Source organism: Mus caroli, unplaced genomic scaffold (assembly GCF_978045245.1).
Source record: "Mus caroli unplaced genomic scaffold, Mus_caroli_1 scaffold_3, whole genome shotgun sequence".
NCBI classification, from domain to species: Eukaryota; Metazoa; Chordata; class Mammalia; order Rodentia; family Muridae; genus Mus; species Mus caroli.
The window spans coordinates 127,294,354-127,321,076 of NW_028227258.1; the positions used below are offsets into that span (position 1 = coordinate 127,294,354).

Sequence of the window (26,723 nt, forward strand, 5' to 3'; positions counted from 1 at the left end):
TATGTAACACACACACACAATGCCACTACATAAACACGACACACTCACAACACAACACACTCTAATTCTTTAACTTCCCTAGCAGCTAAGTATCCATGAACATTTGCAGGTCACCTTAAGTCAGTCTCCGCCATTTATGTCCTTACTCCACAGCTTTTGAGTTATGCCATCAAGATGTACACACAAATATGTTCCTCTAATACAAGCCATGTTCGTCAAACTTTAAAACTCTGAGCTCAGGTTTCATCAAGACAGTTCCCTCAACGTGGTGGTGCATGCCTTCAATCCCAGCACTTGGGAGGCAAAGGGATGCAGATCTCTGGGTTCAAGGAGGGCCTAGTCTACAGAGTAGCAGGACAGTCGAGCAGCCAAGGCCACAGAGAAACCCTGTCTAAAAAAAAATACACACATACATATACATACACATGTACACACAAATATATACACACAAATGTACAAGTATGTGTGTATGTATATATGTATGCATAAGCAGTATATTGAAAATATAAACATATAATGAATTTATAGTCAAGGTAGTTGAGAGTGAAACAAACAAGTAGTAAAGAACAAGTGTCACAAACAATAGGAAATAATTGACATTTTACCTAAAAAGAATATATGTATTCCTCATTAATATTTAGATTCTAACCCAACTGTCTTCAAAAGTAAAAGACAAATAAGAACCAGAAACCATAGCTCATCATCACAGACAGAAACATGAAAAGAATCTTCAAGAACTACTGAAAATAAAAGAGAGAAATAAAAAAACAGAACACAGTAATTAAGGAGCAGATAAGCTGAAAATACAATTTTTAAATTAACTGCTGAAAATCTGTAAGTAATAAAAAGCACATGTCCCCATGAAGAAGAAAGCAATGGGGCTGGCGAGGCTGCTCAGTTGTTACGAGCAGGCACACCAAGCCAAACCTTCCTTCTACAAGTTGCTTTGCCCATGGGGCTTTATCACAGCAATAGAAAAGTAATGTAGGCAGCTGGGCTGGGAACAGGGTGGATCTGGGAAATAAGGGGCAGAGAACACAATCAAAACAAATGGCATAGAACTTTCAAAAAAACTAATGAAAATATAAATATGAATTCACTGTGAAAAATGAATCTTAAAAAAAAAAAGAGACGGAGAAAATAAATGTACATAACAGCCAGGCATGGTGTCTCATGCCTGTAATCCTAACCCTCTAGAGACTGAAACAGGAGGATTCCAGTGAGTTCGAGGGTAAGTCTGTGCTGCAAAGCAAGAGTCATCTAAAAACCCAACAACCATACAAAGCACACTGACTATGCCTGTGCTGGGTCTTGGTGGAAGAGCAGACACCTAGCAAATGTGAGATCCTGGATTAGCCATTAGGACCTTTCCACCAAAGAAGGCATATACACAGACCATGCAATACTTCCCAGACCAAGGACATAAATGGACACGCAAAGTGATAGAAATAAGTCTGTAGTCGCAGGCAATAGAATCTGTCTCACTAATTAGGTCATGGAGATTGCTAAATTGGAAAAAGAGTTAATGTGCATACAACAGAAACATCTAAAAACAAATTCATATTTTAAAGGACTTTTTCCTAAAGACAGGGTCTCCCTAGATAGCATTGGTGACTTTCCTTTTGCTCTGATTAAACACTGTGACTAAGGCAGCACATAAAAGACAGGGCTTGATTGGACTTATGGTTTCAGAGGGCTAGCACCCATGACCATGAGGCAAAGGCATGGCAGCAGGAACAGATGAGCTCTTGTATCTCAAACCAAAGCAGGAGGCAAAGAGGACTCTGGGAATGGCATAAACCTACTGAGACCTCAAAATCCCCACCCCACACATCTTTTCCAACAAAGCCTTACCCCAAAATCCTTCCTCCCAAAGTTTCACCAACTGGAGACCAAGTACTTAGTATATGGAAGCCATTCACAGCAAAACACCACACCCAGGATGGTCTGGAACTCAAGTAGATTAAACTGACCTTTAACTCAAAGATCCATAGGCATCCACTTCTGGAGAGTTGGGGTCAAAGGTATCCACCACCTACTTGGCAATTTTAAAGGACTTTAAAGATAGACTCTTAAGTGCAATGTTGAACTGAAGTTGATATTGACTGCCCATGTCTCCTGAGTAAACACTTTAAATATCATCCCTTTTGTTGGGTGGGTTTGAGGGCTTTTTTTATAATTTAAAAAATGAATGTAGTGTGTGTGTGTGTGTGTGTGTGTGTGTGTGTGTGTGTATACTTCTGAAACCAGAGGCCAAAAGAGAGTGTTGAAGCCCCCAGGACTGGAGTTACAGGCCATTGTGAGCCATCTTGTGAGTGCTGGAACCAAATGGGGTCATCAACAAGAACAGTAAGTACCATTAACTGCCAAGTAAACTCTCCAGACCATTTTTTATTTTTAAGACAAGTATCTTGAGAGCTTTAAAACTGGATCTGCCATTAGGACACTGCTGCTCCTCCAGAGAGTACTGTTAAGATCTCAGCACCCATATGGTAGCTAACAACTGAGGGATCTGATGCCCTCGGGACTGCAGGCACTGCACACATTGGGTGCACAAACACATGCAGGAAATACACTTATAAAGTTTTATTTAAAAGAGAAAGACAGTATCTCACTATGTGGCCCAGGCTGGCCTGGCCATCACAATCCTACTGCAGTAACCTCCCAAGTACTGGTATTCCAGGGATGTATCACTCAGCCTGACTAAAAACTTGGTCTTCTCAGAGCACTTCATGCTCTCTGGGCTGCTCATGTGTGCGCAGTGATATATGTGAGCCGACACATGTGTGACAGACCTTGGGTTCATGGCTGTGTCTCAGCATCAGAGGTTTAGGGTTTCTCTTTTGTTCATTTCTAGTAAAGAGTCTCTAGTTCTTATAGACCCACACAGAGCCTCTCCTTCATGTAAGTAACAAGATCATCGCCATTTTTTAAATCTAGAAAAACATGGGAAGGAGGGGATGGAGGAGGGAGGGACAGAAGGAGGAAGAAAGAGAATATAGCCAAGAGCCATAGACTGTCACACTGTGTGCCTTGAGAGTTCCTCAGGTAAACCAGCCTTCTAAGACCTCAGATCCTTTTGCATCTGTGAATGATCTTTGAGTCCAGGAAAAGAGGAAGACAGAGAACAAAAGCATGCTCTGTACATGGTGGAGCACAGTGGACACAAGCACACACACTGTACATAGTGGGGACAGTGGACACAAGCACACACACTGTACATAGCGGGAACAGTAGACACAAGCACACACACTGTACATAGCAGGGACAGTGGACACAAGCACACACACTGTACATAGCGGGAACAGTAAACACAAGCCTACACACTGTACATAGTGGGGACAGTGGACACAAGCACACACTTACTGTACATAGTGGGGACAGTGGACACAAGCACACACACTGTACATAGTGGGGACAGTGGACACAAGCACACACTGTACATTGCAGGGACAGTAGACACAAGCACACACACACTGTACATAATGAGGACAGTGGACACAAGCACACACACTGTACATAGACAGTGGACACAAGCACACACTGTACATGGGGTTTACAGAGTCTCCAGTGGCACTCCAGAGCCAGGCCCTAACAGTGTACTAACATCACTAGATGGATCACAGGGCTCAAATGTTCACTAACAAGACAACAAAAAGACGCCCTGGGAGGAAAGAACCCCTGTTTGGATGTGACAGAAGCTGGCTGAGAATGGGTTCCACCACCTCCACTCTTCATTCTGTGTGCTCTCTGTGTGACACATCTGTTCACACGGTCACTCCCAGCCATCAGTGAGAGACCATGCTTCTGTAATACATAGAGGAAGCAACTCAAGAAAAATGCAAGGACAGGTGCCTCCTGTTCCCCCATCCTCAGATGTGGCTAAATAAAAGCACAGGCTAAATGAACCGTTGATGATCATCTCCACGCATGCGAAGGTCATAGAGTGCCAATTCCAGTGACAGGGTTATCTGAGCACATTAAGCCTGAAGAACTTGAACATGATACCCATTATCATGGCTGTATAATCATTCCGCATATGGAGGAAAAGCTTGCGGCAATTAGGAAAGGCAGGTGGCTCCCCTTTCTAATAAGGAGCTTTCTGGGAGACAGAACGTTATCAAGTCTCAGGAAAATGCTCAGAGCTATGAGGGAAATGTGTGTCATGATTACAAGACATCATTAAAGACATGGAGACTTTTAACAAGTGATGGGAATTCCGTCCATAGGAATGGGACTCACACAGGGCTGCTCAGAGAGTTTTCCTCTACAAGTTAAAATTCGGTTTAAACAAGGACTTGTCAGGTGACATAGAAACAGAAAACCTCTTTTGATTTGAGAAACTCATTATATTTCTTTATGGTTCTGTTCAAAAGTTGAATTTTCTATTCTCTGCTTTCAGTACTTAGAGAACCACAGTTTCATAAAAGTGATTCAAAAAGGGTTTTTTTCTTTCTTTTTTTTTTTTTTTTTTTTTGAGAACTGAGGTATGGTGGTTCAAATGAGAAATGCCCCCATAGGCTCCTGTATTTGAGCACATGGTGCCCAGATGGTGGTGCTGTTGGTGAGGGGAAGGTGTCTGTAGGCGAGGTGCCTTGGCGGAGGAAGTGCATCCCTGGGGTTTGAAGCTCTGAGCAGCTTTTGAGGGCTTATGGCTTCAGACTTCCTTTTCTTGCAATGCTTCTGTGTGCAGCTAAAACTGTGGCCGGCCAGCTTCTTGCTCCTCCCTCCTGCTTTTGTACCTACCCTACTCCTGCGGGCTCTTCCTGGAACCATAAATCAAAATCAACACTTTCTTCTTCTATCGATTGCTTCTGGAGGTGGTGCTCTAGCACAGCAACAGAAAAGTTACGATGTGTGCAGTGAGCACATCAATTCTGTTTGTTTTCGAGCTCTGGAAACTCCACTCAAGCTGGGAGAACAAACAACACACTGTCTCCTCACAAAGTTAAAGGATGCTTTTCGGAGTCACAGACTCACCAGCTGTTCACCAACTCATACCTGCTTACCAAAGCCAAGTTCAGCTTTGGGAATTCTGACATAGACAAGTTTGAGAATTCTGAGTGACTGCCACCAGAGATAAATTCAGTCTCTGACATTGCTCCTGACAAGTGAACTTCAGAACTTCAAGCAGTAGATGAATGGATCTAAAACATGCCAGGCCAAACAAATATTCTGCATGATACTGCCTGTGTACAAATAGAAAGAGAGAGAGAATTTCCTCATGAGAGAGAGCACTTTGGGTGACAGACCTTCTCCTTGGGACCTGGCATGACAGACTATTGAAACACCCAAAAATCCATGAACTCTCTTTGGACACTCATACTGTTATTTGAAGAATTTGGGCAGCAGTCTGTAGAAGAATTTATTTACAGCTGTTTTGTTTTGTTTTGTTTTGTTTTGTTTTGTTTTGTTTTAAGATAAGAGGAAAGAGAGCTAAAAGAGAAGCCATTCAAAGCACTTCAAGATATACTGCACCTTCCCTGTTTCCAGGCTTCTGTGTCTCTCCCTCCAGATGAATATAATATCCCAGTCCTCTCATGGAGGCTCGCTCCTTTCCTTTGTTCCTGAGATTTGGGGCACAGGAAACTGTATCCTGAGTGCAGCTGACACCCAGGCCATAGATGTGCATCAGATAGCAAGAACCAACATCTTAGCTTTCCACACTTTTTTTAGTTTCTAAAATAAATAAATATTTAAAAGGGAGAATGAAAACTAAACAGGTGAAGTAACTCCATGTCCTAAGCTCAGTGTTGGGGAGGCTGAGGCAGGAGCATCTTGAGTCAGAGGCAGCTGGAACCACGCAGGGAGACATTGCCACAACACAAGACACACCACAAAGGAAAACAAAAACACAAACCCCTGAGAATCTGGGCCCCTCTGCCTTAAGCTTTCCTTTATCAGAGTCGGGGTCAAGACCAGAAGCATAGCTTCCCTACGCATCCTGCGTCCTGCTGGCACACCAGCCCTCCTCCTCTGCACCAATAAAGCAGCCAGGCCAACTTGTTATCCTGAGACTCGAACCATGAACCAAATTAAAAGCCAAGAGCAAGGGACCACATGCTACCATTTCTAAAACGCAGCCGTACGATCACGTGACAAATCTCCCACACCACAGCAATTTGGACATGCGTGTTCAAATATCAGCGTGCACTTGAGTTTGAGCCATGGCCAAACTGAAGCAGTGTTCTCGCTAGAGTGATCTGCTGACAAACTAAAACAGGAAGTAAGCTCTTTAAGAGCATCTTCAGCCATCAGAGTCTTGGAGAGTGAGGACCGAGGAGAGATAAAGTTATCAGGAACCAGCTTGCTTCTTTCTTTTTAATGCAGATAAATGTTGTTAAAGTGTAGCTCAAGAGCAAAGGATGGGGTCTCACCAAATATAAAGACATGAGTTCAGTCTCAGACACCCATGTGAAAAGCTAGGCAGAGTAGGAAGTACATGTTTATATTCCAGAGCTGTTGAGGCAGAGACAGGATCCCTGGGGCTCACAGGCGAGTCAGCCTAATGTAATGAGTAAACCTCAGGCCAGCGGGAGAGCCTAGCTTTTTAAAAAAGCTTCTACATGTGTGCAGGCTCACAGACAAACAGATACATGTATACACACATACACCTATATGAATCTGTACACAGACATTCACATACACAAAAGACCATATCGAAGAAGCTCAAAGCAGCATCAAGACCGGTTCACAAAGCCTCAGAAGAGTTGACTCCAGGAATCGTCTGCACCACCTCTGAGCCTCAGTAGCAGCAGTGACTGACTTAGGAAGGAGAGACTTCTGTGGTAAAGAGTGAAGTGTCCCCTGGCCATCGCTTCGCTGTGACTCGTTTTCCTTATTCCTTATGAAGTGACAATCATTGATCCTCGTCATTTAGGACGAGTTCCAGTGAACATGGATGTGCCATGAAGTAATGATGGGGGAAATGTAAAGTCACTGAGCATCCCAAACCTGAAATGGATTCATTTTAGGAAGAAAATATTTTCCACAAAGAATCAAATATTTTCCATAGCAATAAAATAGGAGTTTCCTGGGGGAGTCTGGAAAATTGCCTCCAAGGTCCCGATTGATAAGCTTTCACGGGAGAAAGAGTGCATTTTGTGGTAATAAATCGCCAACTGACATGTTCTGCACAAAGCAGCAGTGTTTGATACCAAGCTGCAGGGATAGGAGCACAAAGGCACCAATTATCCCAAAATAGACTGGGGCAGAGTCCAGTGAGCTATTAGTTCTTTAAGCTGCGTCCACAGGGGATGGAGAGAAAGAGGGATTTGGCAATCAGCTGGTTAATTTGATCACTGTAGACAACTGCACTGTATAATTTAGGTCGGAAACAAACCCTGACCTGGAGTTCCTAATTTGGAACATTCATCAAATTAATCGAATAATTGTGAATTCTCAATTTCACTGAGCCCTGAAACAGGGTTCCAGGAACACAGATCAAGTGCCTACTTACAGTCACCAGCAACATGTGGCGTTCCACTATCTGGGCATCTGTGTCTTTCTGATTCAGGCTCCGTGGCCACCTCCTCCTATCCCACTCTTCTCTGCCAAAATGAGTTTCTTTTCTGCCCTGTAAGGAAATGGATCCATAAGCCATAGAAGCCCCCGCTCGCCTCACGTACATACAAGCACTGGGTAGGCACCGTGCAGGCACCGTGGCACACCGTGGCTGCTGCCTCAACTGCAAAGCAAGGCTTCCTGTCTCAACACAACCAACCTTTGGCATCTTCTCCAGAGCCTACCACACTATCTCCCAGAAACCTTGTGTCTTTGAGATTTTTCAGCTTTTCCCTTTGTACTGGTTCAGGCGACTCAGCAAATAAACAAATGATCCTATGGTGGGGGTGGGGGAGAAACAATGTCAAGCACTGTCCTTATGTCTAAGTTAGCAGGGATTTTCAGGAAAGCAACAGCAACAGGTGTTGAAGTGGATTTTAGAAGTTAAGATCGTAGACCCAATAAACCTTGGGAGCCGGGGGTTGGGGGGTGTTTGCTTTGTTTTGTCTTTGTTTGTTTGTTTGTTTGTTTGAAATATGTAAGGTAGAAGGGAGTTTAATCTTAAAGATATATTTGATACTGTTATGACTGGGAATTAAAAGAAAATTTAAAAGCAGCCAAGAAAGGATACATTTCTGTAGGGGTTGCTAATGTCCAAGGCAGATATCACCAAGGAAGAAGTTAGATGAAAAAATACTGGAAGTAGGGGGTGAGGGGTGGGGGCGTTCAGTACCTGTGACTATGCAGGTGGGGGTGAAGACCCTCTGTAAATCAGGCCACTTCAGTGTGAAGGGTGCTGTGTTTGTCACAGGCCTGCCCTGCCCCTCAGCAGCGAGCACAGTCTACACCATAGACAAGTAATAAATCTCTGTTGAATGAATGAATGAGGAGTTTTATTTCTGTCTAATTAAATAACTCCATATGGAGAAGTACCCAGGGAGCAGTGAGGAGACAGGGTCTCGCCAATTACATCAGCCAAATCAACCGTGGCAATTAATTTGGGGCAGATGCTGGAGCCAAATCCTGCAATGCAAAGGCAAAACTGAGCTTGCTCATTTAGTCTTCACAGTTAAAATGCACGGAACAGTCTAGAAAGGCCGGTGATGACCAATAGCAGTTTCTGATTATCACGACAGGATTGTGGCTTTTACTTTCCTACAAGGTCCAATTTTCTACCTGTTACCTGGAAGGAAATTTGATGTCTCCTGTCTTGAGTTACCTGTCTCACACCTCTTGAAAGGCTCCTCTGCCATTTACTCCTGAGTCCCATTATAGATAGCACCAATATGCTGAACTCAGTGCTACCAGCATCACCATGAGCCACAAAACCGTGTAATCTATACTTTAGCCCTCTGTCCTCACCTTGGTGACCCCTACATCATTTGCCCAAATCCTTTTCTTCCTTTTAGACTCCAAAACAATGTATCTGTCTCCCAACCTACAGCTTTTAAACAACCAAGTGTTCAAACAATTCTGAATTATATCTCTGGAGAGCTGAAGCTTGCACATCACATATCTCACGGCCGACAACACGTCCCATTAAACCTTCAAATCATCATGTCTTCTGTCCATAGGCCTGATCTCTGCTCATGGCATCACCCCAAATACAAGGGATCACTTGAGATCCCATAGCCATCCCAACAGAGTGGGTTGTTCAACCAGTCTTGTCGGTTGTTCAGCAGGTAAATATGTCCTGTTCGTGTGTGTTCTATCCATATAAGTGAGAATTAATATATTAATATATTAATATATTAATTAATATATTAATAAATCCTAATAACGGAGGTCCATCTCCGTTATTAGGATTCACCACCTAATGAAAGAAGCAGGAAAACCAGGCATGGGCAGCCTGTTCAAGAGCTTGAGTGTCTGTACACGCTGTGAGAATGAAGAATGGCTACGTGAACCAAGATCCAGGAATTCCTAAGGCAGGCAGTGTACCAGGAATGTGCAGGAATAGAGAAGGCCCGTGACTATTCCAGACAATCCTTCAGAGTGTGGTGCTAACTCTCAACAGTTAACATAACTCCCCAGTGGGAATAAGCCTAGCAACAGAAGAGGAGATGCACCTTTAAGAAGCAAACTACTTCACTAAAACACAGGCCCTGCTAGAGGCCAAGAGACATGCCTGTGTCTAGGAAGGTCAGACACTCACTGAAAAAGATACAAAGCCAGGGGCTACACATGGCCTTCCGCTATTTGCATTAGGAAGGGAGAGACTCAGAACCCAGATCCTTATGAGAAGTATAAGTACAAACAAGTTTGTGGTTTTTGACATGTCCATAAATAACCCAAAAGGATAGATAATCAACAGAAGGGCCCCCTGCCTTTAATCCCAGCACTCAGGAGACAGCAGCACACAGATCTCTGTGAATTCCAGAGCAGCCTGGTCTACGTAGAGTTCCAGGCCAGCCAGGATTACATAGTGAGACCCTTCCTGCCTTGTAGAGTGTCGGGCAGGGGAGGCCAGGGTGGTTGATAAAACCGTGGTCACCGCCAGAAGGTCGAACAAGGAATTATTTGCTGTCTCTGTTTTCTGGGTTTCAACTATAAATGAATTCTTTTTTTTTTTTTTAATTGCCCAGAGGGGATACAGTAGTCACAAAGTCTCACAAACCAGAGGCTGGCAGCTAAAATGACAAAGGGGGTCATCAGTGACAGGGACAGCAGTGCTGGTGGGAGGCAGGGAGGCTGGGCCCTGGGAGAGGAGGGACTGGACCCTTCCAGTGTAGGAGTGGAAGTGAAGGAGAGAGAGTGGGTCCTGGGGCAGCTCCGAGGAGTTGCTGAGAGGTTAGGAGGGGCAGCGAGGGAACGTGAGGGAGCAGGTGATGGAGCAGCTCACAGGTGCTCCTCAGACTTCCTCACCCAGTAAGAGCGCACAGTGCTCCACATTACCACACTTCTCCTGTGGGTGATTCTCACCTTCAAAAGGCTAACCTGTTTCTTAGCTTGCTTACATTTCTGCTAGTTTACTTTCATTTGTTTAAAACCATCTCCTCTCTCCCCTCACCCACAACACCCACCTCTAAGCTGCCTGTGCATTTATCTAAGCCCTGGAAATTAACCACCATAGAACTTCCTTAAGAGTTAAAAGACACTAAGTCATCTTTTCTAGGCCACCTCTGAAAGTTGTGATTCTATAGACTAAGTGTGGAGAGTAAGCGTTAAAGAGTTGCTGCTTCCGGATCTCAGCCCTGTTTCCGTGCCACGGAGCACAAGTTACAGGTCAAAAGGTAAGAACCTTTACATTTTTAGTAGCTGCTGTCAAGGGCTCTCCAAAAACGTTCCAAGAACACTACAGACAAGCTCTTATTAGATCTATCTGTGCATGAGAGAGGCAAAAAGAACAAGACATGAAGTTAACAGCTGTCGGCAAAAAAAACACAGGAGTGTTTTACCCAAAAAAAGAAAAAAAAAACACACAGCCATCCACTTCCGGGGTCCCAGCTCCCACCGCAAGGGTCACTCCTGTGTCCAGCAACAATTAATTCCCAATGCCCAGAATTGTTTTCTGGATATACAAGAGAAGGGTACAGGGAATGCAGAGAGGGAGAATTATGGAAAACAGGCAGTTTTAAGCCAGACCTTATAGATAAACCCACCAAGGTAACAACACTGTGCTTTCTGTGCTACACGGGTGTAAAAATTCATGTACGCCTAACAAAGGGTCCCAAAAATAGACAAATAAAGAAGAGGAGAGACAGAAGAGTAAAGATACATTATATATGATACATATATGATATGCTTATACATTTTTGTAATTTTCAAACTTACAACTCTTTTGCTAGGATTAAAATGTGCTGCAAGCTGCCCTTCCATCTGTTAGTTCTCAAGGGACCTGCAACACCACAGCTGGACTCAGCTTCACCACGTAGATGTGACTTCACCCGCCTACCGGAGGGCAAAAATCATTAGCAGGTATCATTAGCATGAGGTGCAAGTGTTGAGTCTTCAGAATCCACGGCAGATGAGGAAGTATGTTTCACGGATTGTATTCATTTCAAATGGCAGGATAGCTTCCCTCTGGGGAAGAACAACATAACTACAGCAGGGATAATTTCTCTTCCAATTGTTCACTCAGAAATGCTTCCAGGATGCAGGCTCACACGAAGAGCCTCAGGACATCTGTGAGCCGTGCTCTCACCTGCCGCTCGCCTCCTTTCCCCACATTTTCTAGGATGACAGTTGCTCGTGAGCCCTCTAAGCAACCGTGGTCTACTAAGTCAGAAGGACAAGCCAATGCATGGTCAGAGAAGAAACTCAAAGTACTCCAAGTGTATTCTTCACACCATCCCCCGAAATCTCACCCCGCCAGAACTCAATTATTATAAAATCTGATCTAGGGCCTGAGAGATGACTCAGTGTTTAAGAGCACTTTCTTGCACTTCCAGAAGCCCTGGTTTTAGTTCCCAGAACCCACAGGGCAGCTCACCACCATACTGGGGAGCTCACATTCTCTTCCGGCCTCCTTGGGCACCAGGCATGCACATGCTACACAGATGTACATTCAGGCCAAATAGCTATTAGTTAATTAATTAATTAATTAATTAATTAAAGTCTGATATGGGCAGGCATGGTGGTTCATGTCTGTAATCTCAGCAATCTGTCCCAGAGACAGAGGCAGGGGGACTGCCTCAAGTTCAAGGCCAGTCTAATCTATATAGTTAACTCTAGGCAAGCCTGGGCTACCAAGTAAAACCTTTAAAAAAAAATTTAAAAAAATACACCAGTCTAGCTGGGTAAAGTGAGTGGCCACAATCCTAGCTAAACTACCTATAAGACTAAGCTGTCAAAAAAAAAGTAAAACAACAACAACAAAAAAAAAAGAACAAAAAAAAAAAGACTAAGCTGTCATCACTGAGCATAGATGTCCAGTGCCAACCTGGAGAACAGGTTAGCTTAAGAGAAGCAAAAGACAAAACAAACCAACAAGATCTGCTCATTGGCTGTGTACTTCTGCCTTTTTATAATGACAGGATATTCACTGTTTCTAAAAAATGAAAGGATAAAATCATGCAGCATCTAGCTCTAAGTTTCTGTTTTCTAAGCCAGGTGGCACAGGATAGCCTCAAACTTGGAACAATCCTCCTGCCTCACCTTCCTGAGTACCATCAGACTTCCCCCACCTTAAGTCCCTCATGTGCTAAGTGCAGGATGATATGCAGTGATCAGGGGGTAGCAATGAGAAAGTCACAGCCACGCATCTCCAATGATAGGAGCAATGTCACCTTGAGCTCAGTCATACACGAAGAGCCTCTCGTGACATCTGTGAGCTGTGCTCTCACTAATATGGAAACCAAAATGATGAACTATGGTTACCACTGAGCCTGGAAGGCACGGTGGGGAGGAACAGGCAGAGGACCGGTCTTGGGCTCAAGGGTACAAATGGATGGGGGAAATATATGCTAACACTCTAGAGAACAGGCCTTAATTGAATGTTCTCAAGTAGCTGGTGGAGATGATTACAAAATAAACGCCTATGATGAAGGACCTGCTAATCACTCGGATTAATCATTGCACAGTGTGTGTGCGTGTGTGTGTGTGTGTGTGTGTGTGTGTGTGTGTGTGTGTGATCCATAGAGTGTCAATTAAAAATAAATCCTACTTACAGACCAAAAGCTCATAAAACATCTTTACCTAATGATGTAAAAACTTGCCGCTCCACAAAGAAGTTCACCTAGCAGCAGACGGAGAACTATAGTTTGATCAGGGACTTGTAGGTAGCATCGCCTACTGACCACCACTGATCAAACTACAAAGAGCAACTGATTTGGGGGTGCCCAACCCCAGTGCCCAACTAACTCCTGTACCTAAGGTTCAGGGAACATTCAGAAGAGGGGCAGAAAGACTGTAGAGCTAGAGGACCTGAAAGTCTTCCATCCGACTGTATCTCCTAGAAGTGACAGGGAAGCTACACCCACACCCCTGCAGCAATATGGGGAAGGGCAGTGGAGGATGAGACTTGTGAGGGGGGCAGCTGGGAGGACAGGAGGGAGGGGGCTGCTACTGGGATGTAAAGTGAACAAGGAAATTAATGAAAAAGAGAGAGAGAGAGAGAGAAATCACACCAGTACAATCATGTGACATGTGTCTTAGAGCTGAGTAAGATGCAGTGTGTCGTTATGGAGAGAAATAACAGCCGTGCAGACACATTGCCCCGGTAGAGCTTTTGCCCACAGGAAATGCTTTCTCCGGGTTCATCGTGCAGGCTCCCCCGTACCAACCTAGTGGATTCTCTCCTCAAGACAACTTGATACTCATGTCCTAGAAAGCACTGTGGCTCCCTCAGAGGAAGCCTGCCTCACTCTTCTGACTGAGACCTTACAAAGTGGACCTTTGGAAAGCTCTGGAGGCGACAGTCACACGGCCACTGTTAATCGGTTCTGAGGGCCACACTCAGCTACCCTCAAAGGACATGCAGGGCGAGAGAGCCTAGCAGCTCTACAGCTCTAACCTATGGTTACTTCTGACTGTGGCCTAAGACGGCCCTGCAAAGGACACTAGCTCCCTCGGGTCCTCAAAATAATTGGAAAAAAACAATCTTGTTTTTGTAAAAGTTCCAGAATGAAAGATAGAACTTGTGTGACCTTGAACTGTGTGCATTCTCAGATGTGACACACAAATTACAATCCATAAGTGAAAACACTAGCAAATTAAAGATTTCTACTCTCCAAATATGGAAGTAGTTAAAAAGTCAAGCCACAGATATAAGGAAAATGCCTGCAACTCAATATCTCTGTATGCATAACTCATTAGAGGTAATGCACCATACGCAGGGAGATGCTCAGTATCTCTGTATGCATAACTCATTAGAGGTAATGCATCATATGCAGGGAGATGCATGGCTCGCTTGCAGAATATAAAGCACTCACACAGAGATAAAAAGCAGTAACACAGAAAAACATAGACAAAAGACATGAATGAACACGTAGTCATGGCGTACATGCGGATGCTAAGTAAGGAGCCTCATAGAAAGGGAGTCAGAACTGTAAGTTATTAGGAAGGTGAAGATGAGGTGACACCACATTTCCCAGCCATTAGTACATCTCTGTGTGTGTCATATATACACATATGTACATATACATGTACATACACGCACACAATGACAGAGAAAACCCAGTGTTAGAGGGAAGCTCACATACATTACTAGCTAGAATGCCAATGAGAGTAGTTTGCAGCACACTTGGTTTCTTTTATTCAGTTAAATATTCATTTATCCTAATACCAAGCAACTCAGGAAGGCTACATGCCCATACTAAAATGTATGCATAAATGTTCACTTAATCCTAATTCAAAACAAGGAAAAGTCAAAACAACCTTAAAGATAGAACTACACACATGACTGTACCATGAGACATGTGTGATCTGGAACACAGCTCCCCAGGGACAGATAAACTCACACAGAAGGATGGGCGAGCCTTAAAACTCTGTGTAGGGCCCCCAATGGAGGAGCTAGAGAAAGTACCCAAGGAGCTGAAGGGGTCTACAACCCTATAGGTGGAACAACAATATGAACTAACCAGTACCCCCAGAGCTCGTGTCTCTAGCTGCATATGTAGCAGAAGATGGCCTAGTTGGCCATCATTGGGAAGAGAGGCCCCTTGGTCTTGCAAACTTTATATGCCCCAGTACAGGGGAATGCCAGGGCCAAGAAGTGGGAGTGGGTGGGTAGGGGAACAGGGTTGAGGGGGAGAGTATAGGGGATTTTTGGGATAGCATTTAAAATGTAAATGAAGAAAATATCTAATATGAAATTGAGCCGAGCATAGTGGCATATGCCTTTAATCCCACCACTTGGGTGGCAAAGGCAGGCAGATTTCTGAGTTCGAGGTCTACAAAGTGAGTTCCAGGACAGCCAGGGCTATTCAGAGAAACCCTGTCTTGAAAAAAAAAAAAAAGGAAAAAAAATTGAAAAAACAAAACAAAACCTCTGGTAAAGGGCTATGTAGATAGATCAACACTTAAAAGTACTGGCTGCTCTTCCAGGAACCCAAATTTGTTATACAGAACCTAAATGGCAGCTCAAAACTATCTCTAAGTCCAGCCCCAGAGGACTTCATCTTCACTACTGCACACCCCTGGTATGCAGACGTGCACACCAGCACAACACCCACAACCATAAAAATAATTTAAAAAATTACTCTGCTAAAGAAAAGAAGCCACATATTTTTATTCCATTCATTCCAAACTTAAGGATAGTGCATGACTGTAAAGACAAAAGTTTAGGCTAGAGTATATGAGGATGATTACAAACAGGTACAGGAGAGCATTCTGAAGGGAGACAGACGTATTCAACCTCGGCTATGCTGATGGCCATATGGGTGAAGACATGTATTGGGAATCACCCAACTGCCACTTGCTTGCGTTTGTTGTAGTTCATTGCTTTGGTAGGGTGAGTGCTAAGCGCGCACTCAACCACCAGGGTGTACCACCAGGAACGCCACTCCTTCTGTCAAAATTGATACTAACACTTTAGAGAAACGTGGGGACCAAGAATGAGCCTGAACCAACCATAAACAGGACCCCGTGACGCTGAAAAACTTCTGTTTGGCAAAGGACATCACCACCAAAGTGGCAGGCTACACAAATTCTTCCCTGAGAAGACTCAAGCAAAGCACAGGGGTGGGGGGAGGGGAAGTGGCATGCTTACTTAAGGATGCACACAAAGCCCCGACTGCCATCCCTGGCACAGCACACCTGTAACCTCAGCACTTAGGAGGCAGAGGCAGAAGGATCTGAAGTTCAAAGTCATCCCTGGCTACACAATAAACTTAAAAGCAGCCAGAGGTACAGGAGAGCCTGTTGTCTCCCCCATCCTGCTTCTCTCTCTCTAGACATAGAAAGTGTATATATAGACATATAGATATATTCATGTATATGAAGCCAAATCCTAAAAATATTTCCTTTACGTCATCTCCGGAGCTGGCTGCAGAGAGGATGCTGGAGGCGCACATCACCATTATCTCAGCAAATAATTGGTATGTGCACTCTTGTCTGAGAACTGCTTGGATAAGTCTGATACTCCCTGCTCTGTGCTACATAGCTATGCTAGAGACACCTTGGGAACAGACTGTTTGCCCTGTTATAAGCATTACCACTTACTTCTGCCTCTGTCAATCAATCATCACTACACTTGGGCAATAGGCAGTGATAACATTGGGAGAAAAATATTTTCTTTTCATAGTGAACTTCCTTCTCCGGCCTGAGTAGAAAAATTAGTCTGCCTAGAATGTTAGCTTTTGAATGTACTGACCTCATTTTTCAAGAGAGCAAGTGTGAAGATGGGAACCGTCCTGAAGATTCTCTTAACTGCCTGCTGCTTTACATATTCATATATGCAAATGTGCGAAGCCACTATCTGTGTTGGAGATATGTCCTCATTCTGCAGCCCAAGCTGTCCTAGAACTCACTCATCCTGTTTCAGCTCCCTGGCGCTGTAATTACAAGCATGTGTCACCACGTCCAGATGTGCATATCCTATTTAACAGCACTTATGTAGACAGATTAAACATCTCTAATTCAAAATCTATAAACTAAATCTAAGTTTTTTTGAGTGCTAATATGAAGCTGAAACTTTGAGTAGCCTCATGCCAAAGTCAGAATGCATGCACACTAAAAGTCTGGTATATAATTATTTCCATGGAGAGTCTATGAAGCCAAATGTATTTCACATTTAATCTTACTTTATATATATATATATATATATATATGCAAATATTCCTGAAGAAATCTGAAATTCTCTCTTTGTTGGGTTTTTGTCAACTTGACACAAGCTAACATTATCTGGGAAGAGAAGCCGCAACGAGAAAGTGCCTCCATCAAGACTGCCTTGAGGCAAGTCTGTACAGAGTTTCCTTCCTTAATGATTGACAGGGAAGGAACCAGCCCACAGAAGGGTGGGAGCCACCCATGGGCAGGTGGTCTTGAGTTGTATAAAATAGGCTAAGCAAGCCAGGAGGGGCAAGCCAGTCAGCAGCACTCCTCCATGGCCTTTGCTTCAGTTCCTGCTTCCAGGTTCCTGGCCTGACTTCCCTCAGTGATAGAGTGTGACCTGAGAGCTGTAAGCTGAAACACACACACAAACACAAATGCACGCGCGCGCGCGCACACACACACACACACTACCTACCTTCTTTTTTAATCGCAGCCAAAGAAACCTAGCTGAAACAAATTCTAAACAAATTCTGATCGCAACTACATTAGATAAGGGTTGCTCTGGCTGTTCTAAAACAGAAACCAAAGTGAACCAAGCTGGGTGTCTTGCGTCTGAGGTAGTAAAATGTACCATATATGAGTTCTATAAACTCTATAAACATGTATTAAAATTAGTTTACTAGTGTCTTACTGCCTCAGAAAGCCTATATCTCCAAATAAACTTTTGATATGTGTATGTGTGTGTGTTAGGGGAACACAGTAAAGGAACAGGGGCCCCAGCAGGAAGAGGGGGGCCTCTGAGAATACTTCCCAGAGAGCTATTAGAGGTCCTAGGTGTCACAAAGGAAGCACAGTGGCTGTGACAGCCCCTGGGAGTCAGTGTGCATCTCAGTTCTAAGGAACTTCTGTCCCTCCACGTTTCCCCAGCCAAGAGGTTTGCTAAGTTCCCAGGCGGACTCTCCTTTCAGTCTCTGCCTTCCCAGGAAAGCTTCTCACTAAATTGCCATCGCTTTTTGCTGTTAGTGTTGTTGTACAATGTGACCGCTCTGTAGTGTTGGTAGGTACGTCTCATATTTTTTGATAGTACTTAATCTTTAAGATTTAAACTCTTGAGGCTGCGGTGAAGATGCACTCCTCTAATCCCAGCACTGAGGGAGAGGTAGGTAGATCTATGTGAGCTCCAAAGCCAACCAGGACTACGTAGTGAGATCCTGTCTACAAAATCTATCAAATTAAACCTCTCTCTCCCTCTCTTCCCCACCCTGTGACACACTTTCATGTCATTGAAGCTGGCCTTGAACGCCCGACCCTCTTACTTCTTCTTGAATGCTGAGATACCAGGTGCGCGCTATCATGATCAATTTCCAGCTTTCCTTCTAAAAATGCCACACCCCTCCAAGCAGAGCTCAGAAACAACACACACAGCTGGAGTTCAGCCTGGAAGGGGAGCACCCCTCTCCCTGAGATCCCATGGGCCTGCAGTCCACTCCCCTTCTGACTATTTCTGTACTATCACCTTCTCCTGGGCTCCAGTCTCAATGGCTTTTTTCCTCCAACAGTGACATACACACGTATTTCTAGGGCCCAACACTGAAGTGGCAGGAACCCAAATCAAATTTTGGTTTGTTTTCTGCTATAGCCCCTTCTCATTACAAAGCACGCTGTCTGCCCACCGTGGTTGGCTCCTTACTTTGGTTGCTTTTTTTTTTCCTCAGGAACTTGACTCATCATTAAAGTCCCAAGCTTAGCCCATCAGTTACAACTGACAGTCTCTGAATCCCAACTGCCAAGGTCCTTCCCATGGTGCTCTTGGGCACCAAGCCAATCAGAGAGATCTACATGAAGTTACTGTCCCTGACTGTTCTGTGGCAGTTAGGTGTAGAGGAGAGATTTTTCTGGCAGAATCTAAAGTTTCTGGCCAATAAATGACAAGAAGGGAAATTTAGGTATAGGCTTTTTAGTTGTGGACGAAAGTCACATTGTGTAGTCAAGTTGGTAGAACACATTTCTCACGAGATTTGGTTGCACACTGGAGAGCTCTGCTGAAAGGTTCAGGGGAACTCTCATTGGTGGCTGTGCTGCTGGCTTGGCTTGGCCTGGAGTGACAGCATCCATCCTTTGAATGGACACACACTCCTGGCCATCCCCACCTCTCGAGCTGCTGAAAGTTCGAACAATAACCAGACTCTCTTGTTATTGTTGGATAACCTTTCCTGGGTGTCTGTGATAAAATTAAATGTGAAATAAAGTCTGTATTGTTCTGTTGGCTCTTTTGAGATTCTTGGTATCTCATTTGAGGGAGCCTTTGTTCCCTCACGGTAAAAAAAAAAAAAAAAAAAAAAAAACAGAAACCCACATATTACCAGGCCTTTTTCCTAGCTGTCACAACACCAGCAGTGTGAGAGTCACTCTGCGTAGGAGATGATGTTTATAAAGATCACTTCCTTTTAAAGTGGGGTGCATAATTATTGTTTTAGGGGGCAGTTAATGAGTGGAACTTGTAGAAGATTAAACACATTAGGTTTGGGAGGACCAGTGGGGTGAAAGCAAGCCACCATCATTGCCGTGTGGATAGTGAGGCTGAGTGCTAAGTGTGTCTCAGGAGTCTCTTCCCAACCCCACCCACCATGGGCATAACAATGTCTCACATGCCCTGCAAGCCACCCAGCCCTGAAAGCCATTCCCAGAAAGCACCCAAGTCTCTATGCATCAGTGTAGATTCAACATACCACCACTGAGAACAAAGGGACAGTGCTGGCATAGTGATAAGAAAGCCCTAAAAGCATCAGAAATGACCAGTCCTCCTTGGATACCAGGAAAGAGACAGCCAGTCTCCCAGCCCTCAGGGAACTCCGCCTCAGGGCAAAGCTAGGAGCACATACCCTTAAACTGAAAAGGCCAGGGGATGTATCAAAAAGGAGGTGTGAGCAAAGGATTATGGGAACCAGAGCTAATGGATGGCTGCAAAGAAGAAGGGATAATTGAATGGGGCTCTGAAGGAGGAAGAGGAGTCCCACTGTTAGACGGATGCTTCAGAGGAGAAAACAAGCAGAGCATCATGGGAATGGTGAGACGAAGTCCATAAAGCAGTTTCGACTTGCCGTGTGCCGTGGCAGGTCCTGGTCATGCTTCCAGGCACAGCGTGAGTCATAGAGAGAATGCACATACAGCACACTCGTCCCTCCCTGTTTGAGCTTGAAAATCGAGTTTGCACTGCACAAAAAGCTGCCCAACACCCCCACGTCAGTGCCCACAGTTTTTACTCAAAGCAGGTAAAACTCGACTTTGGAAAAATTCGAGTGCTAAAGTTGATGGGTGTGGTGTAAAGCTGGGACATGCTTTCCCCTTCAAAGCTGATACCAACCAGGTTTCCTCAGCCCATTCAGTACTACACAGTGACGCTACTAGGATATATTAGACTCGGCTTCTCCACCAGGAAGCCCCCTAGTAAGGGATGAAAATGCACTGACTGGAGCTGAAGATGTGGTAGAACGCTTGCTACACAGCGTGGGGATCGGAGTTCCAATCCCCGGCATCCATATAAATGCTGGTAGAGTTGGCTTCCCTGTAATCCCAGTGCTGGGCAGGTAGAGGGAGGGAGAGTTAACTAGGCTAGACCAATGGGCAAGCTCTAGATGAAAGCGAGAAACCTTTCCTCCATGTATAAAGTAGAGAGAAATCAAAGGATACATCTGGTGTGAACCTCTGGCTTCACACACCTGTGGGCCCCTACATATGTGAGCATGCATGCACTCAGGAATGAGTGCATACCATACACATGTGCACTCGGGAAAAGGAATAATGTTGAAAGCCGCATCCTGATATGGGGATCCCAAAGACTGGAACTGGGTGGTGACAGTGATCTCTGAGGACAACACAAACATAGCCTCTGCTTTGTCCTGACTTCCTCCGTGCTATTCTGCACCCCCCTGCACAGCTCGAGGCTGGAGAGCACCGTCGCTGCACCAGAAAGTGGGCTTCACTTCTCATAAGATGCATTTGATTCTTTTCGCCGTAATGTTGGTCATTTTCTGATGTGTCCGATGGAAGTCTGGTTATGCTGATCATTTCAACTCTGTCCCCAAAAAGATGTCTTGCCATTTCCTCTTATCATAGAAAAAGAAAGAAAAAAAAAAAAGGAAAACTTGCATTTCTGTAATACATGAACAAAATGTTTCGTGAAGTGGTTTTGTTTGTTTGTTTGTTTGTTTTATCATGCAACCACTTTGGAAACACTCGAGTTTTGACATAAAAGCAGAGTTTCGTTGAAGCTGATTTAAAGGACTAAAAATTAGTTCTTCAAAATCTACAAAAGCTAACTTATATATGAGGAGAGAGAATATAAAATTATGGAGCACGGCATGGTAGTACAGGCCTTTAATCCCATCACCTGGGGAGCGGGGGCGGTGTGGAAGGCAGAGGCAAGCCCATATCTGTGAGCTTGAGGTCAGCTGCATTATGTAGGAAGTTGCAGACTGGCCAGACTGTAGTCAGACTGTTCAAGAAGACAACTTATAGGGGCTGGAGGAGAGAGGGCTTAGTGCTAAGAGCACTGGCTGCTCTCGCAGTGGACCCAGGTTCAATTTGCAGCACCCCCATGGTGGCTCACAAACATCTGTAACTCTAGTTCCAGGGAATCTGATGCCCTCTTCTGATCTCCATGGGCACCAGGGGCATATGTGGGGTACATAAATACATATGCCAAAACACTCGTGTACACAAAAATAAATCATTTTAAAAGTAAAATATATGCTACATCTACATAAGACATACACTTCCCAGGCATGAACGTCACTCTACCCACAATGCATTTTTAGCCCATTGTTAAGTCCCATGAGAAGGTATCATGGGTAGGGTGTTAATATATATAATTATAATATATATAACATACATAATATTTACACTTGAATGTGTACTGAAGTAGAATTAAGGGGCTGCTTTTCCTTTTGCTTTTCTGAGTTCAAAATATTTTGTTGCATGTGTTTGCACCTGTGGATGTTAGTGTGACATCTTCCAGTGAAGTCCCACAGACACACCACACCCCCCAGACGTTACAGGTATTGCCAGTATTCTTGGTTGTCCTCCAGAACTTGATGGACTTATTGCTGAAGACACCACATACTCATAGAACACTGGAGAACTCAAGTCTAGTACTGTCCAGGCTTCCTAGACCCCCATAGCTTCTCAGCTGGCTAGCTTTCAAGGTTATGACAGGTGCTACATGCTACCAGAAAAGTAAACACCAGCCATTCCCAGCAGTGAACCCCGAAAGCTACAGTGATGGCTGGCCTTGAAAGACCTGCCCACTGGTATAGTCGTAGCGGGGACATCACGGGTATAATCAATCACTTTCTGATGGGACTTTAGATCTGCTCCACAAGATAAAACCCATATGTGGTACTATTATCAGACTAAGAACCTACGGCTAGACAAGTCATAGGCCTGGAGCAGAACCTACTACCATTGTGCTACTAAATAGACATAGTACTAAACGCTCCAATTCTCATCTGAGAAGTTTTTGTTGGAAGCAGATGGTGATTAACACAAGAGCTACAACCGGCCAAGATACAGAGCACTCAGCCCTAAATAGGCCATGTTTGCAATACCTTGGAATACCCTCCCAAGACTCAGGGTCATTGAGGAAGAGGGCACAGGAGTGTAAGAGCCAGAGGGCAGCTGTATGTATGAACTCACAGATTGAGATAGCCTGCACAAACCCTGTACAAGCCCAAGCCAGACCAAATCCCAACATGGAGAGGGGAATTGAGCATACCACCCTACCACTCGCCACAGAGCCAAAGGCTAGCTTCTGGGGAAGGGGATAGCCCCAGCTAAGTCTCCAGTGGAAGACTACGCATCCAAGAACATAGGGCAGCACAAATTGATATTGAAGGGCTTTGGAAAATGGAGGCAGGCCATAGTGGTACATGTAGATTTTCAATGCCAGCACTCAAGATATAAAAGCAGACAGGTTTCTGGGAGTTCAAGGCCAGCTTGGTCTATATAACAAGTCTGGGCTAGCCAGAACTACATAGTAAGCTCTTGACTCAAAACAAACAAACAAACAAACAACAATGAAAATCTCAACTTGGGTGAAGCAGTGGTTTCGGGAAGAGTTGGAGGAGGGCACAGGTGCAGACAAGCAAACGCATTGCACAAAAAGAAGTAATAAAACATTAATTTGTAAAAATAAAATGTTTAATGGATCCATATTCTCTTTGTTGTTGTTGGGTTTGGTTTGGTTTGGTTGTTTGGGTTGGTTTGTCTTTCCAGACAGGATTTCTCTGTGTAGCCCCCTGGATGTCCTGAAATTCACTCTGGAGACCCAAACTTAAAAGATCAGCCTGTCCTTGCCTCCTGAGTGCCGGAAATAGAGGACAGTATTCATGCTTTAAAAAATAAAAAGGAGAATATGACATTGTCAGTGCCCTGAACTCAGAAGCTTATAGGCTCCTCTTGGGTGCAAGCACTAGTGATCCCAGCACTGAAGAAAACCAATCCTCAAAGAACTCGAGGTCTTCCATTCTTAGTCAAATTTTTCGTTCTATGTATTGTCAGAAAGACACATTTCACACAGTTTTGCTCCTGAGCAGAATCCAAATACTTTCTAAACAATTAATAAAAGTCCATTGGTCCCCACCCGACCCTGATCACATAACCCATGGGGAAGCTGGACTCCCAGTCATAATGGGAACACAGATTTCTCTGCAGTGAGACCAGAAGTTGTAATGTAAGTCCTTAGCTTGGGGAAGATCAGATTACAGGAAGTATGACAGAGTGAGATCAGAAGGGGAGGTGCCCATTCAATAGACAGGAGCTGGAGATACCCAGCCCCACTGTCCAGTTACGTGGAAAGTTCCCTTGGTAGGAGCTGGAGGTGTGGCTGCATTGGTAGAGTTTTTGACTAACATGCAAGAAGCCCAAGTTCCATGTGCAACACCTCCTAAAACAGGTGTGGTGCTGCAAATCTGTAACCCTAACACTTGAGAGATGCAAACAGGAGAATCAGGAGTTCCAGGTCAACCAGCAATGAGTTAGAGGTCAGTCTCGGTTACACTCCGTCTTAAGAAAGATTGGGGATCAGGCAGGTGGATGCGCCAGGAGCTGGGCTTTATTCACAAAGTAACCAGGACTCTCTCCCGCTAGTGTTTCAGGCTGCTACCTAGACCTCCAGCAATGTACTCAAAGCTAGAAAGGGAGCCAGGATCTGAACATACACCCACATCACGGCCATTTGCAAACAGGTGTCCAGACAATAGGCCATTTCCTGTCTCATCTTAGGGCAGCACAGCAGAAATGACTTGAGTGGGAAGGGACACTTTGTTGCTTTCTCATCACCCGTTCTTCCTGCACCATGTGGGTTACCATAGCACACATCTGTAACTGTAGAGTTCCACGGAATCTGCCCCTCCTCAGGGAGTAGGGTAAAGAACGAGTGACGCAGCCTGGCACACTAAGGTATATCTTTGATCTCAGTGCTCAGGAGGTGATGCCACCTTGCCTCAAAAAAACCTAACACTTGGTTTACTGGTCACTCCAGTGATCAAGTTCTCGTTCTCTCTCTCTCTCTCTCTCTCTCTCTCTCTCTCTCTCTCTCTCTCTCTCTCTCTCTCTCTCTCCTTCCCTCCCCCACCCTCTGTGTGTGTCTGGGTGTGTGTGTGTGTCTGTGTGTGTCTGTGTGTTCACAAGAGAGTATATGTGAAAGCCAGAAGACAATCTTGCCTGTCATTTATCAGATGGCAGACCCTTGTTTGTTTGTTTGTTTGTTTGTTTGTTGAATGTGTATGTATGGGTGCCAGAGTGTATGTATGTATACTGTATGTCTGAGAAAGCCTGCAGAGGTCGGAAGAGGGCTTTGGATCCCCTGGAACTACAATTATAGGCTCTTATGAACTCCCTTGTGGTTGCTAGGAACCAAGCACAGGTCCTCTTCAAGAGCAGTAAGTGCTCTTAACCACTGAGCCATCTCTCCAGGCCAGGTCACCTTGTTTTTTGGTTTTTGTGTTTTGGTGGGTTTTTGTTGTTGTTGTTGTTGTTGTTTGGTTGGTTTGGTTTGGTTTTTTTGTGGCAAAGTCTTACTTATCCAGAGTCCCCCAAGTAGGCTGGTCTGGATGGCCAGTGAATCCCAGGGTTCTGCCTGGATCTACCTTCTCAGTGCTGGGATTAGGGCCATGTGTCTCTACTTCCTGCTTTCACGTGGCTTCTGGCAATTAAACTTGCGTCCTCGTGCTTGCAAGGCTAAACTATCCCTCCAGTTTACCTCCCAAACTCTCCATCTCCTGTCCCCGTACTCTCTTCCCACTGTGCCCTTTGATGCTCTGCCATGCTCCCTCAGTTTACCTCCCAAACCCTCCATCTCCCGTCCCCGTCCCCGTCCCCGTCCTCTCTTCCGACTGTGCCCTCTGAGGCTCTGCTATGCTTTGGGCTACCCATCCTCACAGGATCCTGGTCCTGGGCAGGGGACAGTTAGCTGCTCTCTCTCTCTCTCTCTCTCTCTCTCTCTCTCTCTCTCTCTCTCTCTCTCTCTCTCTCTCTCGTTTCCTCGTCTGCAGAGTAGATAATCCTAGGATAAGCTCCCCAGAGTTTATTAAGGATTAAATGTGACTTTGCCTACAGATTGTGCTGCTATCTGCCAGTGACTTGGACTACCCTTACGGTCTTTGTCTTCTTTTCTGTATCTGCCTCGTCCCTTTCTGAGTTTCCCTGTTTATTCCCTTCCTTTCCTCTTATCACTTTCATAGCGTGGATCTTTCCAGGAAGCTGGATAGGCACCGGTGCTCCTCCTATAGTAGGGAAATTCCACGTAGGGATCACTGTAAGATGACCTAATGGCCTCGCCCTAGGCCACCTGCACTGGAGCCCCTGCTGGGGGATTGTTACTCCAAGAGCTGGTGCGCTGCCTCCTAGGACCGGCCAGTAAAGTCTAATCACCGCAGTGCCACCTGGGCCTGGCAGCTGTGGTGCAGGTGTGCCCAGGGCCTTCACGTGTGCTCTAACTAAGCCTTGGCGGGGAGAGACAGCCAGGGTCTGGGAAAACAATCACCAATCCTTTTAAGCCAAAGCCATCAGCCTTTATCACCAACTCAGCCTAACATCTCAAACTGCAGACTCCTTAAGTATGACTCTCTTTAGAGCAGAGGACTGAAGCCTTCCATTGCTGTGGCATGCCGTTGTGACCACAGACACCAAGATTGACTAAAATGTGTTTTGTCTGAAAAGGCCTGGCCTGGAAACGGAGGTCAGACATATTCCCTGCAAAGGAAGCTGTCGTACTCACCTCAACACGTGTTCATGACAGGCATACAATACAAAACAGTGTGATTTATCAGTGTATCAATTAAAAAGAAAAGTTTTAGTGCCAGACTTGGTAGCATAAGCCTTTAATCCAGCACTCAGGGGGGAGAGGGAGATGATCTCTGTGAGTTCAAGGACACCCTGGTCCACAGAGTGAGTTTCAGGACAGTCAGGGCTGTGCAGAGAAACCCTGTCTGAAAACAACAGAGGGGGAAACAATCCCAGCCATGATGTTACAGGCCTGTAATCACCTACTTGGGGTAGGGAAAGGA

The 26,723-nt window shown here is 44.9% G+C and overlaps 1 long non-coding RNA gene across 1 annotated transcript in view; it reads right to left on the reverse strand.

The window, feature by feature from the left end:
* Positions 1-18,906, reverse strand: part of LOC110291962 (uncharacterized) — a 39,119-nt gene extending 20,213 nt beyond the window's left edge. Inside the window, exons 1-2 of the long non-coding RNA XR_002377620.2 lie at positions 18,848-18,906; positions 7,460-7,576 (exon numbers count right to left, since the gene is read on the reverse strand). This is a non-coding gene — a long non-coding RNA (uncharacterized LOC110291962). The remainder of the gene's footprint in view (positions 1-7,459; positions 7,577-18,847) is intronic.
* Between the last annotated feature and the right edge of the window lie 7,817 nt (positions 18,907-26,723).